Source organism: Peromyscus californicus, unplaced genomic scaffold (genome assembly GCF_007827085.1).
Source record: "Peromyscus californicus insignis strain IS unplaced genomic scaffold, ASM782708v3 Scaffold_7__1_contigs__length_154581171, whole genome shotgun sequence".
Classification (NCBI taxonomy): Eukaryota; Metazoa; Chordata; class Mammalia; order Rodentia; family Cricetidae; genus Peromyscus; species Peromyscus californicus.
The window spans coordinates 61158465-61179957 of NW_026294595.1; the positions used below are offsets into that span (position 1 = coordinate 61158465).

A 21493-nucleotide genomic window follows, 5' to 3' on the forward strand; every position below is an offset into this window, starting at 1 on the left:
TACTTCCCTGGGAGCCACATTCCTAGTGCACAGGGTCACTGCTGTAAGCAAGATGTGAGCATCAGGCTCACCTATGACATAAAATTTAAATTAAGCTAAAATAGGACTCTGGTTATAAGATATAGACTAAACATTCATTTCAAAAAGTGGTATTAGAAGCCCAAAGATATATAACTGTAAAACATAATGTACTGCTTTCGGAGAGATTGCCGGCCTGCTGGGTTACTATATCTTGACAATAAAGCTGTGCAACTAACAAGGCAGGCGCACTGAACTGACATTTGCTGTACATCATTTACTTCCCAATATCAATGCCTAGATGACTAGGAAGTGACAGAAGCAGAAGGGATCCTAAACTGCGTTTGCCTGCAGCACTCTTAAAAGAGCTAAGATGTATGGAACAGGCACCAAATTTTAACAAGAAAATATAAAACTAACAAATACATTATTTACATCTCTATTTCTCTTGAAGCATTATCTTAGCTGTATCTGTTACAACAGGATAAAACCTGCTTTCTCCACTATGCTAATCCTATAAGTAAAATTTATTAAATTATATAAATTATACAGTGGCTATTGTTACCATTTTTAACACAGAAGATTGCTAAAATGTTTTATTCTTCTAATTTAAACTCTATGCTTTACTAGCAACTGTATTTATTAATGAAAAATATTTTCCATCACTCGGTCCACATATAGACAGAAAATCAAATTTCAGCCCAGTTCTAAACTAACCGTATTAATAAAAGAAAGAAAGGAAGTCTGGAAATTTGCCTCTTCCACGTGGAAATGGTGTAGAAGTTTGCCCAGTGATAAAACCTGAATAAACAGACAAGACTAAGCCAGACAAAAAGAATGTTTTTGAAAGACTTGAAATGTGCCATGTATCCTATTTCCCTAAACTTTGGTGGAAGCAGAATCCGTAAATTCACACATTAAAGAATCGGCTAAAGGGAAGACTGGAAAGAGCAAAGGCTACTGTGTTTGGGCCTCCTGTGAGCACCTACCCATTATCTGCTTTTGCATTGTCTGTCTTAACCTTGCTGTATTTGAGTCAAGTTTGTTTAGATGGAGTCCTGGAGATGCTCTTCTTTACCCTGAGGTGCTAGAGCCACAGCTTGTCAATTAAATAACAGTGGTGATGCAAACAGCAGTTTCCACCACCAAGCCCTTAGCATCACCTTGATTTTCTCATTTGTGTCTTGCGCTCATGTTAAGGAAAAAAAAAATCTCATCTCATCTCATCTCATCTCATCACTGTTTTATACAGGAAATAAATCCTGGTTCAAAATAAGAAAATGAATTGTCAAAATTTTCCTTGAATATAACAGTGTAGGAAATTTTAAATATTCTTATAGATATGTTTGCAAATTAATGGATTTGTTTTAGTGAGAGTGCCAAATAAAAATCTATAAAGAGAAGGGAAGATTTGAAAAAGGCAGTCATAGTCTTCCAATGGAACTGTATTCCAAACCAAGGTATAGGACCTTTTTTTTTTTCTTTTGAAACTTGAGCATACAATGTTATAGATGAAATTTATGTTGGTGGGTATAAAACAAAACAAAACATAACACCTTCAATACTTAAGATAGGTGTTGTGGGATATCTGTACACTGTGAAGAGGCATTGCTGTGATTGGTGTAATAAAAAGCTGAATGGCCAATACCTAGGCCGGAGAAATAGGCATGACTTCCAGGCAGAGAGAGGAAGAAGGTAATCAAGGCACATGAGGGACACCATGAGTCAGACACAGGATGGGAGAGAGGTAAAAAGCCACGTGGTAGAACATAGATTAATAATAATAAATAAATACGGGTTAATTTAAGTTATAAGAGCTAGTGGGACAAGCCTAAGCAAAGGCTGAGCTTTAATAATTAATAATAAGCCTCCGTGTTGTTATTTGTGAGCTGGCGGTCCTAATGAGAAAGTACTACAGACAGGCAACGTTGATGATTTAGTCTGTGAAGATGGGAATTGGGCCGGTTTAGGATGGCTTTCCTTTGCTGTCGTTCCAAACCAGACAACATAGCTTGAAATGCATCTTCCTAGGTAAAGACTAGGGGACTTTACAGCCTAAGTCACAGATGCTGACCAGTACTCTGGGGCTGTCATGACAAAGTACCACACAGTGAGCCGCTGAAGCAGCGGGGAGTTTGACAATGCAGGCTGCTGTGTCCTGTGCTAATGCTGGGCAGTTTGGTTCCCGGAGAGGGCTCCCTCTGGCTTGCAAACGGCCACTTTCTTAAGCCTTCCTCTGGCATCTTCTCTGTTTGTGCACAGGGACACTGAGAAAAATAAACTTCTGCACCTTCATCTTACCACAAGGCCATCAACCCCATAGGATGAGAAACACAACCCGACTTCTATTTCATTTTAATTGCCTCTTAATGCCTGTCTTCCCAAATACCGTCACACTTGAGGCCAGGCTCCAACACACAACTCTGAGGAGAATATAGGTCAGTCTATAGCAGGAATCTGTGTCAGAAGTGAGGGTCACTATCCATCAGTTGCCTGGAGCCAGTGACGACGCATCACCAGTCAGAGAGTCTATTTTTCTCAAACCAGTTTTTTTTTCCATAGCTACAGATTTCCAAGTTCTGATAATTCCTGCATTGTGAAAGTTGGGGCGTGGCTGACCAAATTTATCACATTATTACTAAGATGTAGAAATCACAGGTATAAATAATATAATTCCTCTCTACTTTGCCCATATTATCGTCTCTCTCCATCTCCCTGGCCCTACCCTTTCTCTTTCTTCTTGGTGTATACATATATATTTCCTAAAGAGACATTTTCAACTTATTTTACTTGAAAAAAAGAACTTTTGATCAATTTCCCCCTGCCAGGGTCTCATTACCTCTGTATGCCTGGAATCCAGTCCTGACATAATCTCATGAACACAATGGAAACACAGCTTCATAGTCAAATTTCTTTTCAAATGTTGCCTTCTGAGAATAGTTTGAACACAGAAGACAAATAGCTCCATATGTATATCTATGTGTTTTTCATGCACGTATATATACATGTTCATATGTGTGAGTGCCCGGGTGGGGGTTTATAAGTGCATGTGTGTAGAAGTGTGAGGTTACTGTTGGATGTTTCCTTAATCACTCTCCACCTTTGAGGTCCAGGAAGGATCTTCACTAAACCCAGAGCTCACTGTTTATCTGTCTGTCTCACCAGCTTGCTGATTCCCTGATCTGCCTCCCACAGGATGTTGTTACAGACAGAGCTCCATGACCACCTATCTTTTATGTGGGTATAGGAGATTCAAACTTCTTTTTGCTTACATAGCAAATGCTTTACCTTCTGAACTAGCTCTTCTGCCTTTTTACAGGCTGCTAAGGGAGAAAAGTCATCAGCTGTCTTACCTAGCTGCTTTGTGAGATACAACAATGATCAGCCGGCAGTAGATACCTATTTGTGTAATAGAGGCATTAGTGTTATGGGGGTAACCAACAGCTTTCTAATTGGATTTTTTTAAGGCTCACTCCACAGGAGGAAGCTCGGGCATGGTACTATAATCTTTCCCAGAACACGTGTGCATACTGGCAGCCTTAACTAGACTCAGTGATTTATGGGAAGGGTTGTAGGGGAGGGCATGGGGAATGGATTTAATAAAATACATTTGTATACTTGTATGAAACTACAAAAAAAAAAATACATTACCATTTTGTCTCTAGAAAAAGAAGAGGAAGGGAGGGGGAGAGAGAGAGTTGATTTTTCAAAATGACAAGTAGTTGTGAACTTTTAAAACTGTGAAGATCTGATGTTTTCTCTTCATAAAATAAGGTATTAACCATTCCTCATTAAATGATTTCTAGGCTTTTGTGAACTCAACCAATCAATTTGAGGTAATGTTTGCCTTTAAATCTCAGTAATCCTTCCCATTAGACACATGAATTACACTCACAGCTGGATTTTATCAACTAAATAGCAATTAAAGACAAAATAGGCAGGACTTTGGAAAGTGTTGGGTAAGAGAAAACATGTAAATGGTTTACAGCATATTCACTAAGTCATGCATTTTCCTACACCAGAATGTTTATTGTTCAGAAATACCTGCAGTTCTTCAAAATACCAAAAGTATACCTACAAACTAAATACTACAAAAATGGCTAAATATACATTCATATTTATTTCAGCAAAGAAAATAGTATTATATACTTAAGCAATGTTGATTTTCAAGATTGTAACAATATTAAATTGTTGCAATGTTGATTTCAATATTGTAACAATGTTAAATTGTTAAATGAATTAAATATGGTGACATTTTCATTCACTGAATGCTATGTCCTATGAAGTTGGTTAGTAATGACAACAAGTAGATGATTATGTGGGAAATAAGCAAGAGAATATTAATTTTGAAAGCACTCATACAACAAAATGTATGTTTGAAGATTATTTGGTGGGGAGAGAGGGAATGATGTGGAAAGAGAGATACATAATTTGATAAGAGAAGATACATAAGTTTTGTGAGAATGTGGACATAGTTTTGCCATTTTTCTTTAAATTTTTAAATGTTAATTTTGTCATTTTTGTTGGCTATTGAGGCAGTAATTAATTGACACTCATTACAATCAATATGATCACAGATCAGCTCACAGAGGCTAGCCTCTACCTATACCTAAAGAATAAATCTTTGATCTACACTCATCATGGTGAGTTGTGATTGAGTTAGATGTCAGTACATGATAATCTGTATGGCATTGGTTCTCAACCTACCTTATGTTGCAACACTTTAATACAGCTCCTTGTGCTTTGGTGAACCTCCCAACCATAAAATTATTTCATTGCTACTTCATTACTGTAATTTTGCTACTGTTATAAATCGAAATGTAAAAATCTGATATGTAGGATATCTGATATGCAATCCCCAAGGGGTCACAACCCACAGGTTGAGAACCACTGGTCGAGGTGGGGGGGGTGAGATCTGTAGGTATGTATTTTATCTTGTTGGGTTGAAAATAAGGTGCCTTCGTCTAAGTGCACTATATAGGAAGAACCACTCAAAGTCACCTTTATCTTGTTCTATAGATGCCACACCTGTGGCTCAGCAGCTGTCATAAGATATTAAGAAAGACGGCTCTAAGCACATTGATTTACTGTAAATGAAGGGAATGTTACGGAAAGAGCCTGAATTCATGCTGAGGTGGCCAGCCTTGACACACCCACGCCTCTGTGTTTTAGGTACTAGGGGCTAATAACTAGCCTCATTAATTTAAACTTGTATCTACTATGGTTGTTTTCTTTGGGGAACAAAATATAACCGGAAAACTGCTGTTTTGTGCTTTCATGAACAAGCTATTAACCAACTTTTTAAACATTTTTAGTCGGAGGATATTTAAGGTGATGAGACACTTAATACCATATAGCTCACAAAGGCCAGACAGAGTCTTCTTTTCTTTAACTATGTTTCAGGCAGTGAGACGGCACAACAGGTACAGGGACACGCACAGCGAGTACAGGGAGATGCACAGCAGGTACAGGGAGACCGCACAGCGGGTACAGGGACACACACAGCGGGTACAGGGAGACCGCACAGCGGGTACGGGGAGACCGCACAGCGGGTACAGGGAGATGCACAGCGGGTACGGGGAGACCGCACAGCAGGTACGGGGAGACGGACAGCGAGTACAGGGAGACGGACAGCGGGTACAGGGAGACGCACAGCAGGTACAGGGAGACCGCACAGCAGGTACAGGGAGACGGACAGCGGGTACAGGGAGACGCACAGCAGGTACAGGGAGACCGCACAGCAGGTACAGGGAGACGGACAGCGGGTACAGGGAGACCGCACAGCGGGTACAGGGAGACCGCACAGCGGGTACAGGGACACACACAGCGGGTACAGGGAGACGCACAGCGGGTACAGGGAGACCGCACAGCGGGTACGGGGAGACCGCACAGCGGGTACGGGGAGACGCACAGCGGGTACGGGGAGACCGCACAGCGGGTACGGGGAGACCGCACAGCGGGTACAGGGACACACACAGCGGGTACAGGGACACACACAGCGGGTACAGGGAGACCGCACAGCGGGTACAGGGACACACACAGCGGGTACAGGGAGACCGCACAGCGGGTACAGGGAGACGCACAGCGGGTACAGGGAGACGCACAGCGGGTACAGGGAGATGCACAGCGGGTACAGGGAGACGCACAGCGGGTACGGGGAGACGCACAGCGGGTACGGGGAGACCGCACAGCGGGTACGGGGAGACGGTACAGCATGTACAGAGAGATGGTACAGTGGGTACAGGGAGACCCAGTGGGTACAGAGAGACGGTACAGCGGGTACAGGGAGACGGTACAGCGGGTACAGGGAGACGGACAGCGGGTACAGGGAGACCCAGTGGGTACAGAGAGACGGTACAGCGGGTACAGGGAGACGGTACAGCGGGTACAGGGAGACACAGTGGGTACAGAGAGACGGTACAGCGGGTACAGCGAGACACACAGCGGGTACAGGGAGACGGTACAGCGGGTACAGGGAGACACACAGCGGGTACAGGGAGACACACAGCGGGTACAGGGAGACACACAGCGGGTACAGGGAGACACACAGCGGGTACAGGGAGACACACAGCGGGTACAGGGAGACACACAGCGGGTACAGGGAGACACACAGCGGGTACAGGAAGACGGACACCGGGTACAGAGAGATGGTACAACGGGTACAGGGAGATGGTACAACGGGTACAGAGAGACACACCGTGGGTACAGGGAGACCGCACAGCAGGTACAGGGAGACACAGTGGGTACAGGGAGATGCACAGTGGGCAGAGGCTTCTGCTGCACAAACACCGCAGTCTATTTTAATCACTGGACTTAACGCAAAGGTGGAAGGAGAGAATAACTCCATAAGTTGACCATATTTTTAAAGATTCCCCAGACCAGAAATTAAATATGGGGAGCAATGAAACAAACCATTTTGGACTTGGAGAATGAATATGAGAACATGGAGTGATTTAAAACGAAACAGAAATGAAACTACACAGACACACACACAACCCTCCCAACATAGTTCCTGGCTCTGAGTCATCCATTTACTGAAAGACTGACCAATCCAATGCAAAACTTCTTTTGGATTTGACTCTAGTTAGAGGAAAGTGTAATTTCCTGGAGAATTGCTCAATATAAAATTCCCTGATGACATAATATATCCATGTTTGAAATTGTGACCATTTCACTGATTAAAATATATTTTTTTCTTTTAGGTACAAAAGTAGTTGATACAAATGGTTTTATAAAACAAAGAAGGTTGCTCTTGAGATAAAGATACTAAAATCGCCGGGCGGTGGTGGCGCACGCCTTTAATCCCAGCACTCGGGAGGCAGAGCCAGGCGGATCTCTGTGAGTTCGAGGCCAGCCTGGGCTACCAAGTGAGTTCCAGGAAAAGGCGCAAAGCTACACAGAGAAACCCTGTCTCGAAAAACCAAAAAAAAAAAAAAAAAAAAGATACTAAAATCTTTAGACTGTGTGGCTCTAACTTCTTATTCATAATATAAAAAGTAAAAATGGCCGCGGTGGTGGCGGCGGCGGCGGAGGCGTACACCTTTAATCCCAGCACTCAAGAGGCAGAGGAAGGCCGATCTCTGAGTTTGAGGCCAGCCTGGTCTACAGAGTAAGTTCCAGGACAGCCAGGGCTACACAGAGAAACCCTGTCTCAACCCACTCCCCCTCCTCCACAAGCAAAAAAATAGAAACAACCATAGGAAAGGAATAACAATATTTTTTGTTAAAAAGATTAAAAACTTAAATGAAGGTACAGTTATTCAGTATGAATTGCTAGAGATGGAAGCACTCATAAGTATCTGAAATATTCTGGCATATTTTAGAAACAATCAAAGAACTAGAAACCAGTGCGGGAAGGCTATCTGAGCCACAGCATCACTTCACACGCTGGCTGGCCCCTCTCACTCACTATACAGCAGGCTGCTGTCAACTTACCTTGATCCTCTGTCTGTCTCTCAAGGGCTAAGATTAGCGGTGTACCACTGCGTGTGACCAATCTTCTATCTTAAGTTGTGATGAGAACTAGGGATAGTAACCAGTGAGGTTGGGCAGGTTCCCTAAATCAGCTCTTCGGAGAACGCCCTTGCTGAAGGCCAGGAATGCCAATGCAGGGGTCTGGTTCCTGTTTCTGTGAGGCTCTTAAATAAGCATCTCTGCCTAGAGGCGTTGGAGACTGTGTGACAGAAACTGAGACAGGCACCTGGATGGACGGAAGCCTTGTGGTTGAGCCAACTGGACTGACCAGCACACATCTCCCTCCTGGATTGCTTACCTGGGTGAGTCCTCAAAAGAGTTCCAGGAACGAGGTTCCAAAATCAGACTGTGTTCAGAAGAAATCCGGAGGCAAGCCCCCGAAGTGACACGGTCAAGAAATAATACGGCCTGGGAGTCTTGATTGGGTTCAGTTTTCCTGCCAGTTAAAGAAATAAAAGGCAGAAAAAAATCTGAAGCGCAACAGACAACAGCAGAGAGCCCCCCAAGCACCGCTCACAGACTCAGCAGTTGAAGGAAGGTTAGCTGTGAGGGTGAGGAAACACACGCAGGCAGCAGACACACCGAGAAAAATACCTCTGCGAAGCAGAGACGGGTACTCCGGCAGCCGAAAAACCCGTTCTCTACTGGAGGCCTGGGGTTTTAAAGGCTCTGAAGAGCCTTCCTACCCACTTTAGGGTTGGTCACTTTGGAGACAGATAGGATGGTTGATTGGTCCAAAAATATGTGTGACACGTCCTCATCAGGCCTTGAACTTGCTGAGCCAGTTCCCCAGCAGGGATTCAAGTTAGGAGACCCAGGAAGAAACTGGTCACCTTTGTTACCTGTTTGTTATCAATCTGTCTGCCTAGCCGGAAGTTTAACTCCTGATCACTGACCCTGATAGACAAAAATACCAGCTTCTGGTAACAGGAGAAGAGATGGGTAGCAACAGACTCCACCTGGAGCTTGCTTCAAGTGCAGCAAAGAATTGCCCCATGCCTCCCCCGCCGCCAAGGCCCTGCCTGAACTATGGAAGTTGTTGGATTGACTGCCCAACTCTGCCTCTCCAAGACAGTTTTTCCAAGTTCCTCCTCCACGGGAAAATCTCTTAGACCTTCTTGGTCTGGTGTCTGAAGGCTGATGTTGCCCTGTGTGGCAGCTGAAGACTTAACGCTGCCCTGTGTGGCTGCCAAACACTGACAACCTTTGCCCCCAACAAAGCCGTTGACATCACCATACTGGCTGTCCAGGTAGCAGGTAAATGTGTCATTCTTAACTGACACATCTGGTTTATACTTCCTGCTCAAATTTGTCCTTCTCGGATCTCTGTGTGTTGATGGCCCTAGCTTTATCAGTTTGGGAGCAGCAAGTTGACCTTAGCCAGCTCCTCCCCCCAAGGCTGTTTCCTACTTAAAGTCAGACCTTGCCTTTCCTAAACTTCAGGTCTCCAGCTGAGACAGCCAAGCTCACAAACAAGTTTGCCTTGCTGACCCGCTTCATGCTGAGAAAGATAAACTCACAAAACAGATTTCAACGTAAAAGCAAACTCAAGCTAGTTTGTTGCTATCACTAAAAATTTGCTTTTTACTACTCCTTTATTTAAGAGAGCTTGCTTTTTAATGACTTTTCTCAGTAATCAAGCGCCTATGCCTCGTGGTAAATGATTAGATATTTCCAGATAAGAAAAAGTTTAGGTCTACCTAAGGGAGTTCCAGGACAGCTAGGGCTACACAGAGAAAACATGTCTCAAAAAAAAAAAGTTTAAAGTTTATGCAAGTTGTAAAGATCTGGGGAATGAATTTCAAGTATGAGAAAATGATGTAAGGGATGTGAAAATGAAATTTAAAGGTGATACAAAGGTTAAGACTTTCAAGTTCACTCAATGGAATTCTGATGTGTTAATCTACCCTTGGTAAAACACTGGCTACTAAACCTTTTTTAACTATCATAGTCACAGGCTCAAATTTTTCAATTTCCTTTGGTTGTTTTCTAAATATAGACTTGAAAGTGCTTCTCCTTGTGCTAAAGACATCTCTGTCTCTTTGTTTTCCTCCCCGCCAAGAAGTTTGTCTTATTACAGATAAATAAACGCTCATGCTTTTATTATGCTGGTAACTTTTCACGTTTGTTTCGCGATGGCTCAAAGGTGTGTGTCTACTCCCACCGTTTACAGACATTTGTTAACTGCTTTCCCGACAATGATGACTTCAGTGCAGATTACAGACAGTGGTCATGCTGATATCTAAAACTTTGACCTCTTTCTGTGAGCTTAAAACTATTCATGTAAACTTGGGGGGGGGGGGGGTTGAGACTTGGATCCACCTGTGACAGGTCACGTGTACTCTGGGATCCCTTGCCAGTCACTGTGAAACCAGTGCGACTGCGACCTCTCTCTCTCTCTCTCTCTCTCTCTCTCTCTCTCTCTCTCTCTCTCTCTCTCTCTCTCCAGACTCACTCAGCTAACCAGATCCTGCCACCACCACCACCACCCACCCCCACGCCCGCCCCATCCTGGCCTTTGACTCAAATTCCGGTCTTCCTAGACTGCCACAACAACCCTCCCCAGCCGAGAAGCAGCCACAGAGGAGAGACACTACATCACCCCTTATCATCAACAAACGGCTGGACTGTTAGTTCTCTCAGCTGTCCAAATATACAGAAATGAGCTCAAGCTGGACTATAGGAGGATTTCTGGAGGTTAGATAAAAGCCAGCATTCCTCGGGAAATTTTGAAACCAGTTCCCATCTGCCAAATGTTGTCATTTCCTTTACCTCTGGCAGAGGGACATATGGCTCCATTGAGCTGTATGCGGCTGCATATCAAAGCCATGCCAGGCTCCAGGCTCCCTCAATCACTACTCATAAGTATTTGCTATGCATTTCAAAGTCCCCACACCAGTCTCCTGGCCTCCCATCCCAGCTACCCACCCTCCTTACAACCTCGTATTCTGACCATACTCTTTCTTGTTATCCGTTCACTAGCTCTTATTCCTGAACTCTCACTATGCTCTATTCTCTGTCTCTCACTATCTCCGCTCTTCTCTCCCGCTCTCCCGCTTCCCTAGCCCTGGCCACGTCCAGTCTGCTGGCCATGTTCTGTCTGCATCTTTTTCTCTCTGCTCTGGACTCCTCCAGATGCCTCTGGCTGTTCTCTCTCTCTCTCATATCTACAATAAAAAGCTTAGCCATATCATGGAGCAATCATGTCAGCAGTTTCGTCACTGTATCCTCGTATACAAGAATTAAACACATGCTCAAGCCTTTGAAAACATGCTCATAACTCAATGTTCAAAGCACATGCAAGCTGTTAGATTATATTAGGTTATTTAAGGCAGCTGTAGAGAGACAGAAGGAGGAAAGAAAGAGAGGCTTGGTCTGACCTGAGGTGGGACCATGTTTATTCACAGCGAGGAAGCACTTTATCACTCACGTGTGCAGATGGCCAAATGCCTACAGAAGAAGATGGGATGCGGCCCCTCATAGGGGCGGAAATGACTTCTGTGGTCCACAAGGGAAGCTGGGAAGTGTAGTCTTTGAGCAGGAAACTATCATTCCTACTTCTGAGAGGATATTTAAAAAAAACAAAACAAAAAACCCACAGGGCAAGGGTGTTATAACTGTTCTGCTGAGGAGGGTCTTTGTTGGACTGGGTGGTTCCAGGTCCATTGAAGAGGGGGATCTTCTGCAAGGGGAGAGTCTTAACTTGATCAGCTGCACTGGATCATACAACTGTCATCCTGCATTACTGAAGAGACTTGAGAAATTATTATTAATGTATTGTATATTAAATTATTATTAATTTATAATATTATTAATAATATTAGAGGGTTGTAAACAGGTGATTTTTGTTTACAGAGTAAAACTGAGAGGTTTTCCAGGAAGGTTGAGGAGTAGGAAGGAGCAGAGGTGGGAGAGACAGAGTGGGCCACCGAGAGAAAGTCAGCACAGAGCTGACTCAGGGTGACAGTGACTGGTCCTATTGCCGGGACTGCTGCACCAAAATGAGCTAGCGGAAGTGGCAGGGGGCTGCAGAGTAACAAAGGAAAAGAACAGGAGAAAATAAAGGACTCACGTAAAGAATTTAGCCGGGGTTTCTCCCCAGCATCTAAAGGATCTTTCTGGAGACCTATCAGGAAGAAATGGAGCTGTTGTAGGGTGAGAGCTACTGGGAAAGCTTATATGGGACATTTTGTTTAGGCAGAGGCTGAATTCAGTAAGCAAAACTTTGTAAAGGCAGGGTAAAAATATAAGTGTGAGGATAATAAAGAGGAAAGCAGTGACCCAGGGTAGAGAATCAGAAGCCACACAGGAGGCTTGTGGTTGGATTTTTTCTGGTCCCCGTCTCTAGGCCCCATCTCAAACCAGTTCACAGAGGTGTTGGCCTGGAAGTTCACAGAGGCGAGCACAGATCCCATCCCAGCAGTCAGACCTGGTCCTTTTTAACTGTGGAGTACTGCAGCAGTCAAGGAGTTGAGCGGCCGGTCCTGAGAGAGGTGAAGCCGATTTGAGAGGGTGAGACAGAAAGGTTCGTCCTCATCGCAAGGGAGGCTTCAGTCCAGCTGCTTTAGTTGAGTCCCAATAACAATGTTCCGAGTGGCAAAAAGAGAGATGAGTTGACTGGCCCATGGCCCCTTAGTCCCCTTGGAGAGGTCACCCAAACTGCTTTTAGGGTTTGGGGGAATTTCATTGACTGCCTCTAGGCTGACAGAAGGGTGAAAGGGGAGCAGCAGTTAGAGTGTCTCAGAAGAAGGTCCGTCCGGGGGACTGTGATAAAACTTAACAGTTAGCAAAGATCCAGAACATGCCAGGAGGTATTAACTGTACAGCTCTGTGGGGAACATTAAGAGATAGTTACTCGAGGAAACCTTTTACATCAGGATTAACACGAATTAGTATAAGGTTAAATATAAAATTAGCACCGGGTTGAATGCAATCGTACAACTGGATGGACCATGTGCCAGAGTCCTGTAGAAGGGTGAGATTAACTGTAATTATCTGTTTGTTACAGCAGACTCCTGCATAGGGAACAAGTACCTGGAAACTTGAAATAGAGCAAGTTGTTAGTTTATTAAATAATGCTACTGCTGAAGTGGTAGCTCATAGAACTAATCCCTTACTGCCTTATCGATTACCTAGCCTTCCTTCCTCCTCATCACCCATTAGGATTATATCTTAATAGTATAGAAATTTACGGATGTCTTAATTCTCCTCAATGGTCTGTAACTCCTTATTTACAAGAAATTACAGACTTGATAATGATGGAAAGAACATATCTTAAACAACTTGCTGGTAAAGAGCCTATAGAGATTATTGTGCCACTAAATAAAATGCAGGTTTATTATTTGTCCCATACTAATAATAATTGGCAGGTAGCATTAGCTTATTACTCAGGATCTATGGACAATCTTTATCCCAAAGATCACTTTTTAAGAATTTTTTAAGATATCCCATGCGTATTACCTGATATTACACATCTAAAAATCCCATAGATATTGCTTATTAGTGCTATTAAAAATGGCTCTTCAAAGGACTAAGAGCATGTTTTATATACAAATTCTACATCATTCACACACACACACACACACACACACACACACACACACAGAAATTGTGCCCACCCCTGGTTGTACACTCAATCTGAACTCGCTGTAATCAATCAGCTCTTATTAGATGTCTCCCGGCTACTGAATATTTTAACTGAGGCTGCATGTTATGCTCAAACCGTTTCTCTTTTAGAAACTACAAGACTTAAACCCACCCCACTACTAACGTTATTTCACAGCTATTTCTCTCCCTTTAGACAATGAACCCAACCTTTCTTCATAACTCATATTCATGCTCATTCTAATCTGCCAGGTTCATTAACATTCGCCAACGTTCAGGCCAATGAGCTGGATTCCTCCCCGCTCCTAATACTTTTCTTCTCAGACTGCTCAAAAATCTCAAAACTTTTTCACCAGCTAGCTCTTCCTTCACACCACTGCCATCTGCTGGTGGAACTCTTTAATTACTCCTCGAGGGTTAAAGTCTATTGCCATTTGGCAAAGAGGTAGCACTCAGAATTAGGACGTTCAAAATATGTTCATGTAACAGTTGATACTTTTTCTAACATTTTGTTGCTTCTTTTCACAGGAGTGAATCAACCTCAGATTTGATTAATCATTTATCAAACACCTTCTTCTTTCTAGGACTCCCATTACAACTAGAATCTGATAATGGTCCAGCTTATATTAGCAAACGCTTTAAGGAATTTTACAACTTATGGAATAGCAATCATGTTACTGTAATCCCTTAAAATCTACATGGTCATGCTATTATGGAACAACACCATCAAATACTTAAATGACAATTTTTTTTAATAAAAAGGGAATATAGCCGGGCGGTGGTGGTGCACGCCTTTAATCCCAGCACTCGGGAGGCAGAGGCAGGCGGATCTTTGTGAGTTCGAGGCCAGCCTGGTCTACAGAGCGAGATCCAGGAAAGGCGCAAAGCTACACAGAGAAACCCTGTCTCGAAAAACCAAAAAAAAAAAAAAAAAAACCAAAAAAAAAAAAAGGGAATATATACACCTATCTAAATCCCTCCCTCATACTATGTTACATTTAGCTATGCTAACTTTAAACTTTTTCACTTTAAAAGATAATGCTTTTTCTGTTGCCCAAAAGCATTTTGCCCTAAAGGAGTCACAGCCTAAAGTATATGTTAAATGGACAAAGCTAGACATTAATCAGTGGAGAGTGCCAGACGTGCTTCTCAAGGTTACGCTGTGTCTTTCCAGAAAATGAACGGAGTTCCAGATGGCTCGCACTCTGATACGTCTGACCGGGACAGCATTCTGGAGACCACTGGTCAAATAAAGCACCTGAAGATAGATAAACCCATCAGGAAGAGATGTCCCACAGAGGAAGAAGTCAATGACTTGAGGAGGCAACAAGGTCACAGTACTACTGACCCGGAAATAATGCTCTGCTCACTGACTACATTACATGCTAATCCACGGCTCACTAATTCAGACTCCAAATGCTTTTGTCAGAGGTCGGCAGGGATAAAAGACACACCTATAGTAGGAGCCAGAATGACCATGTTGTTTTGCCATGTTGAGGATTGTGTTTTATGCTTTTTTTGTTACCAGTACCAGGAACGATGACTGAACTACAAAGAGAGGTTCAAAAACGTCTTGTATGTTTACTAAAACTACTAATATTACAGCAACAACATCAGCAGAAATTAATCAAGAGATGAAGTGAGAGCAACAGTGTATTTTACAAAATAGAGCTGCTATAGATCATTTGTTGATCCAGTATAATCTTCACTGTCAACAGTTCCCTGGAATGTGTTGCTTGAATGTGTCCCTCCAAGCTTGCCTCCATATAAATTGCATTTGTACTTAGCATGACTGATCATTAACTTGTATATCTTAGTTATCTCTAACAGTTATCTTTAATGGCCAAGATGGCAGCAAGCCACATAGTTGCTAGATCATCAGCCAAGACGGCCACATGCCAGATGGTTGTTATTTACTCCAAGGTGAGCCTAGGTCATCAGCCAAGGTGGAGGGCATTCTGGCCTTGAGTGTGATTGTAAGCCAGGGCCTTGAGAAAGATCAAAGAGAACTGTGTGTTACGTGGGGCGGGGGGGGAGGGGGAGGGGGTGCGAACCGTGATAGCATTCTGTCTTGTGCAATTGTTTAAGTCAGTTTAGGTATTAGAAATCGAAAGACTCTAGGCCAGCAGTGGCCATTTGTCCAATGTCTGCTGAGGCCAGGTTTGTGCTGAGAGCTGAAGGAATGAACTAGGTACGAGGACTACCAAATGGAGCTTTTTAGATTAACCTGTAGTGAGGCTGAGGGTGTGTGCCTTGGAATGGAGAATTTGGAAGCCATAGCAGGGTCCAGGATCAAGGTGAAAACAGGAGTCGATATCCAGCCACGTAGAGCGTCCTCTAAATCTTGACTCGACCAAATGCACCTGGAAAGTAAGGGATCATCCCCAACCTCTACAACTCTAGGGTTAAGAAACCATGGGACCAGAGGGAGGTTCTCCAGGCTTTTGGTTGATCAAGTGGTAGTCTAGTAGAGAATTCCCAGAATTAGAATTCTCAGCCAAACTTTCTCGCCACCAATGGAAAATTTCTGGAGCCTTCAATGCAACAGATCTTAAAAACAAAGTGAGAACCCCAGACCTAACCATGACGCCTCTGAGTAGGTTCACGGTTACCTTGTCCCAGCGTTTTGCTATGTTGCCTAGCATGGTCTCCTGCCGAGAAGATCCCACTGTGTCAGGGTGGGACAGAAAGGTGAGAGAGAAAGGGCAGAAACAGAGAGTGAAAATAAAAGGTGAGAACGGGTGCCCTGAGAGAAAGGAGAGGGCTATATGGGAGGCCCAGAGGTCTGTCTGTGGGTGGGTTTGAGCCTCTGATGGGCTCAGATTTCCCACCCTGGGTTTCAGCGTCATTACGTTAGATTATTCAAAGCAGCTAAGGAGAGATGGAAGGCAAAAAGAAAAGACTGACCCGACCTTCGGTAGAACCGCAATGTTTATTCATGGCGGTGGGGAGGGAGGACAGGACACTTTCATCACCCTCGTGTGCTGCGCTGACGGCCAAAATGCATAGAAGATGAGATGTAACACCTTACAGGGGAGGAAACTGTAGAAGGCACAGCTTACAGAAAACATTAGAAAATGCCAGAGTTGGGATTTTTTTCCTTTAAGGGAAGAAAATGACTGATGACTGGTCGCCCAGAAGGCTGGAGTGGATTTTGTCTAACAACCTGGTGATCTTTCATTATTCTAAGGAGCCAGCCTTCACCTGATCCCCCCAAATTGTGAGTGCTGTTTAGGTCCTTATCCTGAGCTTTGTCTCTCAGTGACTCGAACCTATCCTTATGAAAGAAGTCCCTCGTATTTACATCCTCCATCAATAGAACCTTAGACTTACTATAAATCCTTCCTCCCTTGACCCTTACCCTGAGCACTGTTTATCAATCAATACAGCTCCCCCCCCCCCCACACACACACAGGGTTTCTCAGTGTATCCTTTGACTGACCTGGAACTCACTCTGTAGACCAGACTGGTCTTGAACTCACAGAGAGCCACCTGCCTCTGCCTCCCAAATACTGGGATTAAAGGTGTGTGCTATCACACCCAGCAATAGAGATTCTTATTGTAAATGTCACAGGTGCTTTGCTGTAGAAATGTGCTTTGCAAGGAATTTTGGTGTAGCCATCTCTGAAGCTTCATTGGTGCTGTCATGTGGAGACTTTTTTCCAAAATTTTACTGTTTAAATGTGTAAGAAAAATAAACTATGAAGTCAGACTCTGGAAGTTTTTGACCCAGGACCTGCTAAATGGTACTGACCTGGGTTTCAATTGGATAGTTTCCATGACAATCATGGCAGGGACCCCATCAGGAAATGATTGCTGCAGTGACAAGGGGAGCTGGGAAGTGTAGTCTCTCAGGAAACTATCACAAGCCAGAGCACCCAGTTTTGCTGTTGTATCTGTAGAGACTTCCAGAAACAAAGACTTTGTTCTTTAATGTCTGAAATGGGAGGGAGAAAGGCCAAACCAGGAAGAACTTCTTAAGCAAAGCAGTGACTGGAATGTCTGAAAGAAGGCAAACACTGTGTAACTTAGCTTTATTAAGAGAGAGAGAGAGAGAGAGAGAGAGAGAGAGAGAGAGAGAGAGAGAGAGAAGGAGGTCAGAGAGATGGCTCCACGGGTAAAGGGACTTGCTTGTTACCCACAAGATGGAAAGAGAATACCAACTTCTGCAAGTTGTCTTCTGACCTCCACACTCACTGTCTGTCACACACACACACACACACACACACACACACACGTACTCGAATGCACACAAAATTTTAAAAAATGTTATTTATTTATTTTTTTTTTTTTTGGTTTTTTGAGACAGGGTTTCTCTGTGTAGCTTTGCGCCTTTCTTGGAACTCACAGAGATCCACCTGCCTCTGCCTCCCGAGTGCTGGGATTAAAGGTATGCGCCACCACCGCCCAGCTGTTATAAAAATTTTTAAAGAAAAAATAATTACAAGCAGACTAATTCCAGGTTCAAACCTCAGATACACGTCTTACAGACCTTAATTCTATCTCAGCATCTAGCATGGTGTTTGGCTGGAATAAGTCTTCCCAAAATTAGGATCAGGAGAGTGCATCCCTCTACTCTGTCTGCACTTCAAGCCTCTAACTGCAAAGGAGGTGTGACAGCACTGTCCTCCTCTACTGTTCGGAGTCACCCACGGGATTGTAGAAATCCACTGAAGAGCATGCTTCCGAGATTGCTTACACTGCTCTTAACATTCCCATCTTACATATTAGTCAATAAGAATACTCTCTAGTTCCTACTATTTGCTCAGCGCTCTGGCATGGGGTGGGGGTGACTCTGTAAAATACCAGGAAGTGTGGACTCAATTTGAATCTTAACACTGCAGGAGCAAAAAGGGTTAGTTCTGACATTTCACAAGATCGCAACTACAGGAAGAAGTAGAGAGGGGGCAGCAAAGAGCTTTGGGGCTAAAAGAGGTCTGAAGATCATGGAAAAGAAGTCTTCATCCTTTAGAATGCTGAATGGGGTCTAAAGCCAAGTCAGGATCCAGTGCCTCCAAGAGACCACCCTAGTTTTCCCACTTGTGTGCTTTGTGACCTTAGGAAGGTTGACCACAGCATTAGGAAGGTTGAGAATCACCTGGGGCCTAGATGATCCTTCAGCTTCTACCCTTGTTTGCCACAGAAGCATTTGTTAGACCAAATCCCACCATGGATGCACATGAACAAGAAACAGAACTTTACTGTGTGATGAGAAATTGAAGGTCTGTGTGTTACTACAGCATCGCTGAAGCTATCTCAATACAGCAACAGAAAAGAAATTACAAAGAAAGCACGTTTGATGATAATAATCTAATGTGATAGGATTTATATGGCCCAAAAAGGATATTAAATTTTACAGTATCATTTTACACTCACTAAAGGTTCACTCTATTGAAATAAAGTGTCATGACATCTTATGAATTTAAATGTATGAATTCAAAATTTTATAAAGAAAATCTGTTCAAAGAAATAAGAAAGGGCTAAAGAGATGACTCAGTCAGCAAAATGCTAGCTATACCAGCATGCAGAGCTGAGTTCAATGACCAGAAACCATGTTAAAAAAAAAAATCAAACATGGTGGCCCATGCCTGTAAACCCAGTACTGAGGAGGTGAAAACAGGAAGCTCCCTGGGCCTCGCTGCTCAGACCACCCAGCCTACTTGGTAAGCCCCATGCCAGAGAGAGATCCTGTCTCAAAAAAATTTTTTAAAAGTCCATGACACCTGAAGAATACCACCAAAGGTTGACCTTGTCTTCCACGTGTGTGCTTGAACATCCGTCCATCCATCCATCCATCCATCCATGCACACACATGCACATACACATGTACATACACACAAAAAAAAAATAAGGAAAAACTGACAACCACATGGGAAGTCAAAGCGTTTGAGCAGAAAAAAGATGAAAACATATTAATTTCTTTCATGTTTTTTATTTACTCTTTGAAAGTTTCATACATATATTAGTATTTTTTTACTCATTTTCACTTCCATTACCCTCTGTCATACCCCCTACCTCTGCTGAAGCTCTTTTTCACAAGAAGCCCCCCTTTAACCTTTATGTCTTTTTATGTATGTGTGACCCACTGAATTTCATGATATCTGCTTACATACAAGCATGGCAGGATGATATTTACTGGCGCATGGGCTGCTTTTCAGTGGATACACCACTAAGAAAAATGACTCCCATTTCTCCCTAGCAACCATGGACTAACTTTCTCAGGAACAGACAGGGCCTCGTGCACTCTTCCCCCAACCATACCGAAATGTTGACAGGCCCAACCATGTGCAGATCTTGTGCAGGGAAGCAGAGCTGTAGAGGTCCTGTTGGCCAAAGGGGCAACAGGAAGCTTTGTATGCAGCCCATGAGCACAAACAGAGACATCCGTCTGGAAAACAGATTTTAGTGAATCAGATCAATTTTATTCCAGAGTATAAGGAATATATAGGATTGGGAAGCCTGAGGACAAACTCTAATTTGCATTAAGTGGCACATTCCTATCATAAGGCTCCTAGCACAAGTCTTAGTTATCATATGTGCAGCAAGGGAGCCTTCTAGCAGGAATCTATGTCAGGGTTCAAGCTAAAGATAAGACAGGCATCTGGTTTAGAGAAAAGCATCTGGTTTAGAGACAGCTTTCAGATAAGGTCAGCACTCCAGGCTCAGGGTCATCCTCCAGATAAGGCTAGGTAGAGAGCAGGAAGCCGTGCTGGGGAAGGAGGGAGTTTCCATATTGCCGAACTTAGAGAAAGCTGCCAGGCTATGGCAGACTGAGACCTCTAACAAGCCAGCAATGTATTCCAACACACAGCTGCAGTGAGCCCTTGAATGCAATAACCATTGCACATCCAGCAGACATCTTTTTTGCAGCACGCCACTTTTTCCTCTGGCTCTTGCATTGTTCCCACCCCTCTTTGTCCATGTTCCTGGAGCCTGGGAGAGTGATGTCGATGTCCTATTCAGAGCCAACCATCCCAGCATCACTTCTTCTTGGCACTTGGACCAGTTATGAGCCTCCGCATCAGCCTCCACCTGTAGCTCTAAGAAGCTCCTCTGACAGTGGTGAGGAGAAACACTAATCTATTGTTGTGAACATGAACATTAGAAGGTTGACTAACATAGCAAAAACTGGTAATAAGGTCCCCTCTAGGGCACATGACCTCCCCAGCTTTAACCAGACTGACAGTACCAGGCTCTTAACCAGGTTTACAGTAGCAAGCACCGGTTCCCTCTGACAGCACAGGCCTCCGATCGAATCAGAAAGCAGTTGGTTACCCTCGTAACCAGCACCATAAAAGCTATCCAGCGGGGAGGAGGTCTCCAATTCAGTTACAGCTTGATTTTTGTGTGTTTTGTGTGCAAAGTGTGTGATTGATGTCTTCAGCAAGAAGGTCCTGCGATCAAGTAGTACAGACAACAGAGCTTATTAACTGACTATAGAATGTGAGATGCCAGAAAGAAGATGAGAAAAATATCAAAATTTGGCCTGATCCTTTTGGAGGATGGACTAGCCAGACACTCACTTGAGAAAAGTCTACAGAAGAGCTGTTTTGCCAAGCAAAACAATGGTTTAATAAATTAATAAATGGTTTAATTATAGTTCTAATAAATTTTCTTTGGGACACCTCTGAGTAGAAGATCAAGATTCATAGACCTGGAGTTCTCAGAAAAATCTAAAATGAAGATAGAAATTTAGATTTCGTCAGTTTATTGATTATATTTAAGGCTGCACGATGATCTATGAGTACCTGGAATGAGAAATCATAGACAGAAAAGTGATCCTAGCCAGTATCTGTGCTCTGAACACTTCTGCATTGAGATGAGAGAGGTCAGAAGAAATTGACAAGCAAGACGGGAAGGAGCAGTGGATTTAAGGAAAAAAGTAGGAAAACGTGCT

The 21493-nt window shown here is 43.5% G+C and overlaps 1 protein-coding gene across 3 annotated transcripts in view; it reads right to left on the bottom strand.

The window, feature by feature from the left end:
* The window catches only part of Tfpi (tissue factor pathway inhibitor), a 39193-nt gene extending 27730 nt beyond the window's left edge, over positions 1-11463 (bottom strand). For 2 of the 3 annotated variants that reach the window (XM_052725040.1, XM_052725042.1), the window contains exons 1-2: positions 11373-11453; positions 8291-8428 (exon numbers count right to left, since the gene is read on the bottom strand). The gene's annotated coding sequence lies outside the window, so the exon portion shown is untranslated. Of the gene's footprint in view, positions 1-8290; positions 8429-11372 lie in introns of all 3 variants that reach the window. The other variant, XM_052725041.1, reaches the window with a different exon arrangement.
* Positions 11464-21493: the final 10030 nt, after the last annotated feature.